The following is a 14,508-nucleotide window of genomic DNA, read 5'->3' on the forward strand; positions in this document are numbered from 1 at the left end:
GTTAAATTCCCAGAGTTTACAGTGGTGTCCAAAATTCCATAACAAGAATATATTTTAAGCCTTTAAAAGGTCTTTAAAAGATCTTTGCCCTTTTAATAAGAACAAAATAGGGTGAGGAATCAGGACAGTATCTGCATAATTCTAACTTAAAACCTTCCCGTTTGGAAAGGAGTATTCATTCACTTGATCTGAATCACCCAAATGTGTGAGCTACATTGATTGTATGTGTCAGCTTTTGCTGCAGTAACAAACATCCCAAGCATCTCAGTGACTCAAACAACATTTATTTCTTTTTTTTTTAAGGGAGCTAATTTTTTTTTGTTTATAAATTTATTTGTTTGTTTATTTATTTATTTTTGGCTGTGTTGGGTCTTTGTTGCTGCGCACGGGCTTTCTCTAGTTGTGGCAAGTGGGGGCTACTCTTTGTTGCGGTGCACGGGCTTCTCATCATGGTGGATTCTCTTGTTGTGGAACACGGGCTCTAGGCGCGCAGGCTCAGTAGTTGTGGCTCACGGGCTCTGTTGCTCCGCGGCATGTGGGATCTTCCCAGACCAGGGCTCGAACCCATGTCCCCTGCATTGGCAGGTGGATTCTTAACCACTGCACCACCAAGGAAGTCCCAACATTTATTTCTTGCTCAGGGAGAGTGAGTGCTGTGGATTAACTGTGGCTCTGCTGAGCTCAGCTGGGCTTTGCTGCCATTAGCTTAGCTCAGCAACTTGTGTCTCCTCATTCAGCAACCTCGGTGGAAGGAGCCTCAGGTCCTCATGGTGGAGAACAAAAGCTCAAGGGGACAAGTGGAAACTTGTGATGCCTTTTAAGGTCTCTGCTCAGAACCGGCACACTATCACTTCTGCTCATACTCATTGACTAAAGCAAGCCAAATGGCCAGGACCAAGGACAATGAGACAGGGATAGGATGTAGAGAGTGGGAGAGAGTGATTATAGTTGAGTACCATTATCCAATCTACTACAGTCTGCCCTTCTGGTCACAAATATTTATTTTCCTACCTCCCCTCCCTAAAACAGTCCAAAAGTCTCACTCAGTCAAGCTTAAAAGCCAAGGACCTCATGACCTATATCAGATTTAGATGCGGCTCCTCTTGCTTTGGAGAACTATGAACTAAAAGACAAATTATTGACACTCCCTCACCTACACACACACACAATACAAGGATAAAACAGCTACAACAAACACTCCCAGTTGGAAAGGGAAGAAAGGGAAACATAGCAGTCAGTGAGTAGTTGTGATGGTTAATCTGATGTGTCAACTTGGCTGGACCATGGTGCCCAAATATTTGGTCAAACATATTCTGGATGTCTCTGTGAAAGTATTTCTGAATGAGACATATTTAAATCAGTGAACTTTGAGTAAAGCAAACTACCCTTCATAGCACAGGTGGGCCTCATCCAAGCCGTTGAAGGCTTTAACAGAACAAAGACTGACCTCTCCCAAGGAAGAAGGAATTCCGCCAGTAGACTGCCTTTGGACTTGAATAGCGACTCTTCCCTGGGTCTCCAGCCTGCTGGTCTACCCTGCACATGTTGGACTTGCTAAGCTTAAACAATTGCATGAGCCGATTCTGTGTGTGTGTGTGTATTAGACTTTGGTTATGTTTCCTGGGAGCAGCTGCCCAGTCTCTTGCTCTCCATGGCTCCTGACCACACTCTCTGGGAAGCCCTTCCTTTTCCTTTACCCTCCATTGGAGGATATGCCCATCTTGGGGGCTGAGCAGCTTTCACAGCATGCTTCCAGCCCATAAACTGTAGAGGTCAGAGGGTTGTTTTACATCTTGAATAATCACTGTCTCTTTTAGTCCAGGCTGGTGGCACTTTGGACCATATAGCTCTCTCTGAAACTCTGTTAAGTGTTTTTTGTTTACTTAACCAGTTTGATTCCAGGAAGCTCTGCGGGCCAGTAGCAGACTCACAATCTTTTCCCAGACTTGCTTCTTTCTTTAGACTTACTTACAGGTGCTTTGAATTTATCAGGCCTTTGTGGGACTACCTTAGGACTCTTTAACCTGAAATATGTGTGCAAATGCAAGGACTTGAAGGGGGAACATTTAACCAATCAGAGGTCATAACAAATGCATGATGGCCAGGCTGTCACCTTGGTCTTTTTCCTGGGGTTGTGTCTTAATTTGAAAATATTTTGCTGGCTGGAGATATATCCTTTAACTCTGCAAGTCTGAGAATTTCTGGATCCTCCCTTGTCCCTTTCATCCCTGCAGGGAGGGAGGACCTTGTTAGAGATGACTTCCAGGGGAGGTGGCCCTAAGTTGAGTCATGAAGAATAAGAGTTTAGCCACTGAATCCGGCAGGAAGTCAGGCATCTCAGCAGAGAGCCTGCCAGGGAGAAGACATGAGCAATTCGGCCAGAAAGGCAGTGCGACTCAAGCTGGACACATCGGAACCAAGAAGGCGAGGAAAGATGAGTCTGAGAGTCTGCAGGGTGTTCTCCAAGATCCAGAGGAGCCTTGGATGTCACACATCAGCCTGTGAACGGCATGCAGAGGGCATCTAAGGCTCGCTGTAAGCAGTGATGTTGCCTGGTCAGACACAGCTCAACACAGGCTGCCTTTCCTTTGCACAGTGCACATGTACAAGATAGAGCCATGCCTCCTCACAGCTCTACAAGATCTTCTCATTCTATTTTTAAACCTTTAAAACAAAGTGCATGGAGCTGGCTGGAAAGGACCGTCTGCTGTTGCAGGCAGCAAGAAAGGACGACCTTTCATGTAAAAGCAAAGCAAACCCAAGCCCCCATGGTGGCCTGCTACTCGTTTTTATGTTTTCCAAAGACTGTGCTTTACTCTAAAAGCTTCCCTCTTCCTTAGGCATTTCTAAAAGCCCTGGGTTCAGACCATCAGGCACAGGCAGGCTGCTCACCACCTTACAGAATAATAAACCTCGCAATGGTATCTCCAAGCAATCTCCACAACTTCTCAGTTCTGCCTTGAGTGTCTGTAGCAGGCTGTTTCTAATTCATCCTGGAGATTGGGAATTGTGTGAGGCAGTGGGATTCTCTTGTTTCTTTCTTTCTGTTCTTTGTGTTTCTTCTTCCACTTCACGCCTAGAAGCCTGGAGAAGAATGCCCCGGCCTTGCTTCCCAGCTCAGGTCTAGCACAACAGAACTGGCCCAGTTGGGGTCTAGCCACAAACACAGAAGTGAGTACAGGGGCGAGGTCAGGTCTTGGGTCCGGCAAACTGGGCTTCTGGCCTCGGCTCTGCTATTTTCTTGCTGTGCTTCCCAAGGAAACTCTCAACTTCTCGTGAGGAAAATGATGGGGGAGGGCTTCGTACCCCCTGGAAATGCTGAGATTTCCGAAGTCTGTTTCTTTTGCTTTCTTTTGTCTTTTTCTTTTTGGCCACACTGCATGGCTTGTGGGATCTTAGTTCCCCAGCCAGGGATTGAACCTGGGCCCTCAGCAGTGAAAGCAAGGAGTCCTAACCACTGGACCACCAGGGAATTCCCCAAAGTCTGTTTCTTTCATCATCTTTCCAATGATGTCCACTCAGGGTCCTTAACCAAGAGAGTGGCCCAGAGCCACCTACAGAGCTTGCCCCTTGCTCCAAGTTCTGCCTTGTATTTTTTTAATCGATGTATGGTTGATTTACAATATTATATTAGTTTCAGGTCTACAATATAGTAATTCAATATTTTTATAGATTCTACTCCATGTAAATTTATCACAGCATAATGGCTATATTTCCCTGTGCTATACAACATATCTTTGTTGCTTATTTTATATGTAGTAGTTTGCATCTCTTAATCCCATACCCCTATCTTGGCCCTTCTCTCTTCCCTCTGGTAACCATTACTTTGGTCTCTGTATCTGTGAGTCCGTTTCCGTTTTATTATATATAATCATTTGTTTTATTTTTTAGATTCCACATATAAGTGATAACATAGAGTATTTGTCTTTCTCTGACTTATCTCACTAAGCCTAATACCTAATACTCTCTAGGTTCATCCATGTTGTTGCAAATGGCAGAATTTCATTCTTTTTTATGGCTGAGTAATATTCCATTGTGTATATATACTACATCTTCTTTATCCATTCATCTGTTGATGGACACTTGGGTTGCCTCCATGTCTTGGCTGTTGTAAATAGTGCTGCTATGAACACTGGGGTGCATGTATCTTTTTGAGTTAGAGTTTTCCTTTTCTTTGGATATATACCTGGCAGTGGAATTGATGGATCAAATGGTAGTTCTATTTTCTGCCTTGTATTTTTAAAGAGCAACTCGATACCTGGAGATGTCAGTCCAGAGAAACAGCATGGAGACACTGGAATGCTGCTGTGGCTGGAGAAATGGATTGGATTGTCAAGAACCCTAATGGAGTGTCATATAACAACTCAGAGAACCCAGTGAAAGAGTGATTAGCGTCCTTCTTTGTCAATAGCAACCATATATGCATATGGAAACTCCAATGGTGACCAAAAAATATGCATCACAGAAAATAAATATCTCAGTCAAAAAACAAAACAAAACTTGAAAGCTTCAAAATAATAACTGCCAGATTTCCTGGAGATTTGCTATTAGTTATTTGTAACAGTGATTGCCTGTTTAACATAACGTGAATTATTGTCACGACTAAAGAAACAATAACAATTTTCTCTTCTTTTCCCCTGGAATGACATCTGCTAATATTGAAGAGTCAGCCTTTGAATGTCTAACAATAGCCCTGATGCAAAAATTGAATTCACGTGTCCCCAGTTATGAAATTAAAGGTTATTCCAGACTTGATTTGTCAGGATGTTGCCTTTTAGGAGAGGAGGGTGTAAAAACATAATTATTTATTCAATTTAATTGTATTAATAAATAATTCTATCCTCAGAGCTTTTCCTGACTTTAGTCAAGTAATACAGTTTTGTCATCCATATATTTTACCTTAGTAATTACCTTGTTTTTTTCTTTTTTATACCAAGTGAAAAATGAAAGTAGTTATCACCACTCATGGGAAGTGAAACTTTTGATGGAATTGCTGAACTGTCTACTTTCTCTCTCATTACTGTCCCCTCCCTGCCACCCAGAAAGGAAAGAAAGTAAAAACTAGTGATAACAAAGAGTCTTAAGTTCTATCCAGAAGAATCCAGGGAACAAGGATGCTGAGTGGGACTGAGTGGCAGATGTCAGTGATTTAATTTCACTCTCTTCACTTTTTTTTTTTTTTTTTTTTGAAAAACATCTTCATGGGTGACCTGGGAGACAGAAAGGCAAAATGAAAACAGATAGCAACAAAGGAACTGCTGTGAGTTTTAAAAATATATACATTCATAGTCGGTGGTAAGAACCTGCCAGCTTTAACAGGGAGAAGAAAAATTCAGCGGCACTTGGTATTAGGAGTCTCGATGCCTAGAGCAAATCAGGATCTAGCCTGGTGTTTTTCTCTGGAAAAGACTGGGAAGGTGAAGTGATGGAGAAGCCTAAAGCTCGGTCAATCCCAGCACAACGGGAAGAGACCCAGAATGAGAGCGAGGACGAGACAAATGTTCGAGTCCTGCATCTTCTACCAACAAACCACATGGCCGGGGTTCAGCCTTCGAGTAAAACAAACTCACCAATCACCTTGCAGGGACAAGCACGCAGGGAACAAGATGACCTTTGATTGCCACAAAGCAACCCTCAGCTCATCTGCCCTCCCTACCTCTTCTGCAAGTATGTCAGCACTCAAACATGGAACTTCAAGGTGCCCATCCACCACAAGCTTGAACCACAAGACTCCTTGCAAATGGCAGATGCAACACTCCTCGTGGTGGGTTAAAACATGTCCCCATCGAGAGGTGGAGTCTGGGTCCCCTCCTCCTAAATATGGGCAAGCTTCAGTGACTTGCTTCTAATGAATAGAACACTGTGAAAGTGATGCTGTGTGATTTCCAAGACTAGATCTTAAGAGGGGACACGGTTTCTGCAGGTTCTCTCTCAAGATGTTTGTTTTTGGAGCCCAGCTGCCATGGTGTGAGGAAGCCCAGGCCAACTGGAGAGGCCAGGTGTAGGTGTTCCAGATGATTTCCCCAACTGAGGGTCCAGCTGGCCGTCAGAACACTCCGCTACACACATACAGGAGGAAGCCTTCCTTTCCAGATGACTCCAGCCCAGCCTCTGCAAAGGTACAAAGAGGCCAGGTGAGAACCTGTTAGCTGAGCCCTGTGAGCCCTCCAAAAAGTTGAGGTAATCAGAATAAAAGAATTGTTTTCATGGGTTTTGGGGTGATTTGTTACCCAGCGATAGATAACTAGAATAATCCTCTTGCCCTGACTAATAACCCTTTATCTAGTATGTCAAATTGTCTTTTCCAACAATATCTTCTATTCCATGTGCTGTTCTGTGATGTAATCTTGACACACCTCCCATCAAGAGGTGGGGTCTACATCTTCTCTTGAACCTGGGCAGAGTTGTGACTTGTAACCGATAGAATGCAGCAGAAGTGATGTTGCATGACTTCTGAGCCTAGGTCGGAAAAGGCTATGCGGTTTCTTCTTTATTCACTGGGGCTTCCTCTTTTGGAGCCCTGAGCCATCAAGGTAGAGGTCTGATTACACTGAGGCCACAATGCTGTGAGGAAGCTCAAGCCACACAGAGATGTCATTCCAGGTACTCCTATCCGTGGGCCCAGCTCAGGTCTCAAACAACAGCCAGATTCAGCTGCCAGAACTGTGAGGAGTCATTTTTAAAGTCTAGCCCAGTCAGCTCTTCAGATGGTGTGTTAGTGTGGGTCCTCTGAGAAGCAGACACCAACATAGGACTAAACTGCAAGAAATTTTTTAGGGGAACTGTCTGTGAGAGGAAATAGGGAGGAATCCTATGTTGTTAACTTTGTGATTTGATCTTTCAGGAAAGAAAGTAAGTGAGCTGGATCCTTCTATATGCTAACTTTTCAGTTAAGATTGCACCACATGGACTGAGTTGTTTCCCTTTTTGATTTGGCTGCAAGGAAGCTCAGAACTAAATTGACAACTTATCATAACAACTGTATATGATCTTATACTCTAATTTTTTTAAATTCTATTTCCTTATTTCCTCCTCTGCCACCCCCTCCCACCATAGCCTACCCTTCCAGTTTTAATTTAATTTGCCTTAGTCTTCATGCCTTATTTTTATTACCATTTTTCTTTTACTGGCAATTTTTGTTTAATTACATGTTTTGTTGTGTGTACTTTCTGTAGAATATCTCAAATTCATTCTGACATGACAGTCTTAACAGTATAACAGGAAAAACTAAACATTGATTGTTTTTATGTGCTGAGGACTAAATACTTTATATACATCTTAAACATTGTAGACACATGTATTATCATTCCTGTTTCATAGATGAGGAAATTGAGGCATAAAGAGGTACTTGTCCAAGGTTACCCGGGAGTACGGGGTCAAGTTTGATTTTGCCAGCCTTGCTTCTGGGCTGGCTGTTGTTCTTACCTACTACGCTGTTGGCCTTGATAGGTTACCTGGAGGGTCGGTCAGCCGGCAACATCCAAGCTCACCCGCGCAGGCACGCACGCACCTTACATACGACAGGATCCTCGCAAGGCAGATAGCTTAGGGCATCACCTCTCCTGTTATTTCTCCAGGCTTGAGCACAGGTGGGGCGCATGCGGGTGCCAGTGAAGAACATGATCCGCCGAAGAAAGGAAGCCCAGAAGAGGATCTTCGCCAAGGCCCAGCTGGAGAAGAGGCTGTGTCCCTCCTTGACCCCGCGCGGCTTCTCTTTGCTCTGTAAGTACAGCCTCCCACGCTGTAGACGACGGCTGTGACACCGCTGTGGAGCGGAGAACAATCCGACCCCGTGCCCACTGCAGCCGGCGGCTCAGAGCCGAGGCAGCCCCGCGAGGTGAAGAGCGGCCGGGACGGTCGGTGCACATGGATCGGGCTGCGCCCGTGCAGCTCAAGTCAATATCTGCTTGGCAAGCTGCTGTGTCTTCATGCTCGCCGGGCGTCCGGCTCCGCAAAGAGCCGCTTTACCTTTGCTTATAGACGATGAAGTGGGAGAAAAAATAAAGATGAGACGCTGACTGGACCCAGCAATATTGGAAGCTCTTAATTTACTTCCAAGTAAGTAGCATGCATTTTGGATCCTTTTATAAGAATTCCGGAGCAGTAAGGTGTGGGCAGGGAGCTAACATTTGGAGCCACCTACCGTGCCGCCAGTACCGCGCAAAATCCTTCAGGTGAGTATTCGATTTATTGTCCAGGGCCTATTAGGGGAACACTGATATCCTCCTCGTGTTTGGAGGGAAACCCCTCCTCATCAGGTACCATTTCCAGCTTCCTTCCCCACCTTGCCCGCTCCACTCGAGGAAGAGCTGCTTAACTGGTGGCCGTGGGACGTGGTGGGGGGTGGGGAGAAGGACAGAGCATGCGCGGCTCCGCCCCCTCCCCTGCTTTTATCTGGGATCTACCTGCTTGTAGAGCGTTCGCCTTCAGCTCTGTCCTTCCACTCCCTGAGTTTAGCTGCTAAGCTCTGCTCCTGGGGGACCACTAAGTGGAGGTGTGCTTTGGACCTCAGGCTTGCCTGTGTCTGAGAGGGTAAGTCTGTCTCCATCTGGGTTTCACTGCTTGACAGCTCACTGTTGCCGGCTTCCATGGGACCCAAGTCACATCCTCCAACCTCCCTATGAAGGGAAGAAAGATGGCGTTTTCATCTCCATCTGCCTACTCCTATGTCTATTTCTCAATCGGTGTCAGACTCAGTGAGTGCCAAACTTCCTGTGGGGCCTTGGGCAACCTCTTAAACCCCTCTGAGCTCATCCATTCTGCAAGCATTAAGCATCTATTCTATGAGATTTGTGGAAGATAAAGAAGAAACTGAAATCAGTCAACACTCTCCAAGGGCTCATCACCTTATGGGAGAGTCACACATAGAAACAGATATCAGGTTGGGGAATAAGAGTGCTAGGATGGATTAGTGATGTCTGCTCTGGGCACGGAATATGAAAGTGGTATTTGCCATCCCTGCTGCATGGGATCAGAAGGTTTAAATAGAGCGTCTGTTTCCTGGGTTCTGTTAAATCTGGTGGCAAGACCTCCCTGCCTCCTTGTTCCATGTAATTTAATTCAACAGACGTTTGTTGGTTGCTTTCTGTGTGCCAGGCATTTATATTCAAAAATTCTTTAATTTCTATGACATGCCCATCTGGCCATTATGAACATCAATCTTGCATCAGTTGAGAGCTGCTATTTGGAGGGTTTCACTATGAACTCCCTATACAGGGTAAAGTCGCATTTCTTATTTTAACCTCTAAAAATTCAACACAGAGACTAACAGCAGCACATGACAAGGTAGAGCATTAATTTCTCTCTGAGACTGTTGACTCTATTTATGAAATCTGAATTAGTTGAGATATGGCTGAGAAGCATGCTATCAATAAGTCCACGACTTCATCACATGCCCTGCCATGTATGAAGCTAAGCTTGACTAGTCTGTTTCACTAAATCCTCACCACTACCCGTAAGGCAGCTTCTGTTGTCATTCTCATCATTTCCATATTACAGGTGAGGAAATTAAAGTTTAGAAAGATTAGGGGTCTTTCTAATTACCTAGGGCTGTAAGTGACGGGGCCGAACCTCAAAACTAAGACAGTGTAACTCCAGAGTGTACAATCTCTCCCATCTCACTATAACACAGTCCTTCACTGCTGAAAAAAAAAAAAATCTCCTGGGCTAAAACTTTCCTTCTGAAAAGTACTAAACATCACATTCATTGAACTCCAGTTTCACCAGTTTGAGCAGGACGTTACCAGTGGGAGACCTTGGACAAGTCAGTTCCCTCGTGGGGCCCTGGTTTCCACATGTGTGAAATGTGAATACTCGATTTGATGACACAGAGTTTCCACTAACTCAAAACAAAATCTTATGATGTATATTTCAAAACCAAGATGGTGGTGTCCTAAGAAAATTCATGTGTAATTTACCTGTGTCATATATTAATTTCATAACACTCCCTAGCTGATAATTAAGTTACCATTTTCTCCCAGTGCCAAGTGGGGAAATGGTTTTCTTTCCAGGTCATTGAATGTAGAGACTGAAAGAATCATATTTTAAAGCCGCCATGCCAAGCTGCGGCCTTCATCAGCACTAATGTATTCTAAAAGCAGTATTTGGCGTCTGTATGTTGAGGACCTGGAGCTGGATTACATTTCTAAGTCAAAATGCAGTAAAGTTCACGTTCAGAAGAATTTCACCATAGTCCAATATTACCTTAATGGGCCTTTACGCCTCAAACCACATTTTAACCCCTGAATTCTCAGGGAGGGCTTGGTCATATCATTTTTCAAGAGAGATATTTCATGGTTTATTGTTTTTAATCCAAGAATAAGAAAAGGCACTTATGGAAAAAGGACTTTGGCTTAACTTGTAAAACTAAATGGATCCTGAGCTAGGAGGTCTAAAGGAGTCTTGCATGCTAAACGCCACACTGAATGAATTGCCTATAAACAACTGTGCCCATATGAACAACAGCAATTGTTTCTTTTACCCAAGATTACAGTAGCTGCACTTCATTGAGGACAGGAGTATTTCTCCTTTATGCACAGCTAAACTGCAAAATGGACCATAACCTGGCCTTTTTAGGTTTTTCCCAAAGGACACAAGTTGAGTCTGAAATGCCTGGGGGCTAAGTAACAGATCATACAAGTCCTAATGGAAGTGTTGAGTCTTGAGAAGAAGAAGAAAGCAAAGGGGTTGAGGGAGGGGAGAGCGAGAGAGCAAGAAGGAGAGATGGAGAGAGAGAGAGAAAGAAGAGGAGAAAAGGAAGGTATATTCATTGGTGGACAGGGGTTGCTTCATGGGCTTTAGTCTCTCCACCTGGTCTGTTTTTGCCTCGGATATGTTGACAGTGGCTCTCTATTTGGACGTTTCTTGATTAGATGAAGAAGGCAGAGCTATCACACAAAAGTAGTGTGGTGATAGGTTGATGAAACCTTGGCCTTGGAAGGGACATTTAGACATCTTCATTTATAGATAAGAAAACCAAGGCAACTAAAGACCAAGAGGTGAAGAGATTGCCTACATCTCTCAGCTTGGAAGGGATACAACTGCGACAAAGCTCTGATCTACCCTTCCCCAGGCTGCCACTCGTCCAGAGCACCCCCCCTGCCATGGCCCTGCAGTGACGTATCCCACAAGCCATCCTCTCCATTACAAAACCCACAGGTCACTGTTCACGCGATAAAAGTTCAATTAGAAGAGACTTCAGATCCTAACAATAAGATGAACTGAGTTGAGAAATTAGAATCAGTAGCAAATTACCCATCAGTGTTCAATAACTACCGGTTACCAGCGGGTGCCAGCAAGATACTCTTTATTAGTACAGTAGATGAAGGTCAACATCACATCATTTGATCTAAATAATCAAAAGGTCCCATGACTATTTAGTAACAGAATTCAGACCCACAGAGAGCCGTGGTGAGTAGTCTTGCTATTACAGTACATGAGCAATGGATATTCCTGAATCCTAACAGCTACAGAGAGTCCCCGACTTGTAATGGTTCGACTTAACGACTTTTTGACTTTACGATCATGTGAAAGTGATATGCATTCAGTAGAAACCGTACTTTGAATTTTGAATTTTGACCTTTTCTTGGGCTAGTGTTACGTAGTCCAATCCTCTTCTCATGATGCTGGGCAGAAGCTGTAGCTCCCACTCAGCCATGCAATCACAAGGGTAAACAACCGATACACCTACAACCAGTCTGCACCCAGACAACCACTCTGGTTTTCACTTTCAGGACAGTATTGTAAATTACATGAGATAGTCAACACTTTATTATAAAATAGGCTCTGTGTCAGATGATTTTGCCCAACTGTAGGCTCATGTAAGTGTTCTGAGCACGTTGAAGGTAGGTGAGGCTAAGCGCTGATGTTCCGTAGGTTAGGTGTACTGTATTAAACACATGTATGACCTAATATTTTTAGCCTATGATGGGTTTATCAGCCCAGACCCCTATTTTAAGTCAGTGAGGGTCTGTATAGAGGAAACCACAGAGGAAAAGCCAGCACCTCTGCTGACAAAAGACACAGTGTGCAGCCCCCAAGTCAAATGTTCAGAGATGCTTTTGTATGTTGTTCGTATGTGAAAGCAGAAATCCAAATAGAGGTCAAATCTAAATGGTGGAGGCGTTAGAAAAAAATGCCATCCACTTTGTGATCCAATGAACACACCTCCCGTGCCTGCTCTGTGCTGGGTTCTGCTGGGTTCTGCGGACAGAGCAGTGAACAAGACCGGCGAGCTCCGCGTCTAGCCCCGTGGGAGAGACAGATAGATCAGTGCAGAGGTCCAAGAGAGAAAATTGGTGGCTGGGGAAGAAGGGGATCTCGCTTAGGCCAAGAAAGGCTTCTCTAAGGAGGTGACATTTCGCGTGAGATCTGAAGGAGGAGCAGGAGCCACACCCGGGGAGAGGAACGTGCATCCCCGGCCGCAGATCCAGCAGGTGGAAAGGTCTGGAAGTGGGACCGGCTTGGTGTGCGGGGACTGCAGGAAGGTGAGTGGAGAGGAGAGGGAGGCGAGTGGTACAAGACGTGGCCGGAGCCCTGTGGGCCTGGGTGGGTTTGGGTTTCTTCTGAGCACAATGGGGGCACACTGAGGGCTTAGGAGCAGTCAATAGAGAGGCACACAAAGGCCTCGGGAGGGCTCTGCGCCCTAAGCCCTGCATTCAGGCCTCGCTAAGCACTCGCTGCATTGTCTTCGTGGACTCCTTTCACAACAGACTCTCGGCCCCTGATTTTCTCAGCTCTTTCTCTCCACGGCTTTGGAATGACCGCGAACAAGGGAGAAAGAAGAAAAGCCCCTGGCCCCAGGGGCCCCCTGTCTGCCCCACTTGGCGTGCAGAGCCCGGGAGCACAGCCAGAGGTTGGATGCGGAGAGCAGCCTTCTGCGGGCAGAGGCAGAGGGAAGATGAGAAGAGGGGCCAGAGACCAGACCAGGCACCTTTGCAGACCCCCGTCTCCCCGGGGCCCCCGAGGGATGGGGCAAGTGAAGGGCAGCGGAGGGGAAATGCAGGAACGCGAGTAATGCATTGAGATGCGCCAGTTGGCACTTACCTTTGGGACTGGAAAGAGTGTGGGATCCGGGTACCAAGATTCTGGTTCAAGTCCCAACTCAGGCCGTGTGACAAAAGCTATTCTTTATAGGTTCTGTTTGCCCCCCAGACACTCTCTGTCCTTCCCCACCCTGTTCTATGCCGGAGGTTGGCTCCCTTGCCCTCGGCTTCCATTTGGATTTGGCCAATGGAGGTAGGAGCTTGCTGGGTGTGAGGAGAGGGCGGTGCTGGTATTTATGCCCCCAGCTCCCTCACCTCCAGGCTGTGGATTGTTAGCTGATGGGTTTCTTTTCTGCAGGGCTTGGTCCCAGCCAGGCAGCCCTATCACACAACCCTCTCCTGATGCCAGCTATAGCTTCTCCTTCTGACCCTGCAGGCCTAGGGGCAGTCATGGCTTCCTGCTGTTGCCAGCTCTGGGCGCTGCCCCATCCCTGTTGGTCTCCTTGCCCCTGCTGGCATCTTCCATCAATGGCACCTTCATCAACTCTTCCTCATTCCCTGCCCACCCCCACCCCCCCCCCCGACGTGGACCATCTGTTTCCTCCTTTCTCCCTAATTGATGCAAAGGGCAGTTTCTTTGATTCTCCGAGACTTAGTTTTCCCCATTGGTAACATCCCTGGTGGAAAATAAATCAAGCAAAATGCTATACAAGAAAGCCCACTGGCTATTCTCTGCAATATCCAAAAGGCAGAAAAGTCCAAATGTTCATCAATGGATGAACAGACAAACAGATCATAGTATACACATACAAAGGAATATTATTCAGCCATAAAAAAGAATGGCATATTGATACGTTCTACAATAGTGGTTGAACCTTGACAACATTATCCTAAATGAAAGAAGTCAGATACATACACATATTGTATGATTACATCTGTATGAAACATTCAGACTAGATAAATCCATAGAGACAGAAAGCAAATTGGTAGTTGCCAGGGGCTGGGGGGCGTGGGAAGGAGGGATGTGGAAAAATTACTTAATGGGTAAGGGATTTTACTTAGGAGTGATGAAGATGTTTTGGAACTAAAAAAAAAGTAGTGGGTTGCACAACATTGTGAATGTACTAAATACCGTGGAATTATTGACTTTAAAACGGTCAGTGGTGTGTTATATGAATTTCACCTGAATAAATTATTTTTTAAAAAGAAATTCTGTAAGAATCTCTAAAATGTTAGATACCAGAATTCTTCTAATCATAATAAAAAATATATGCAGCTAACAATACAACACACACCTAACAAGACAAAGCTTTAGAGTAATTAATACAAGAGCAAAATGAGTAGGTCAAGCAACTAGCTGATTACAGTTGGTGGCAAGAGCCAAGTTGCCCCCAAGCCCCACTATGTAGCTGCAAAGGGTTCAGCTGCTATTGGAGCCCAGACCCTGGGGAAAGAGCCAACAGAGCAAAAACAGAAAGGATTGTAAAATACACACAAATAGTGGGTTCAAAAGCAAGGCAGTGGA

The 14,508-nt window shown here is 45.2% G+C and overlaps 1 long non-coding RNA gene across 1 annotated transcript in view; it reads right to left on the reverse strand.

The window, feature by feature from the left end:
- Positions 1-329: 329 nt before the first annotated feature.
- Positions 330-14,508, reverse strand: part of LOC309642187 — a 119,795-nt gene continuing 105,616 nt past the window's right edge. Inside the window, exon 5 of the long non-coding RNA XR_014253031.1 lies at positions 330-7,973. This is a non-coding gene — a long non-coding RNA (uncharacterized lncRNA). The remainder of the gene's footprint in view (positions 7,974-14,508) is intronic.

The sequence above is a fragment of the Balaenoptera physalus genome (assembly GCF_965194825.1).
Source record: "Balaenoptera physalus genome assembly, chromosome: 14".
Lineage (NCBI taxonomy): Eukaryota > Metazoa > Chordata > Mammalia > Artiodactyla > Balaenopteridae > Balaenoptera > Balaenoptera physalus.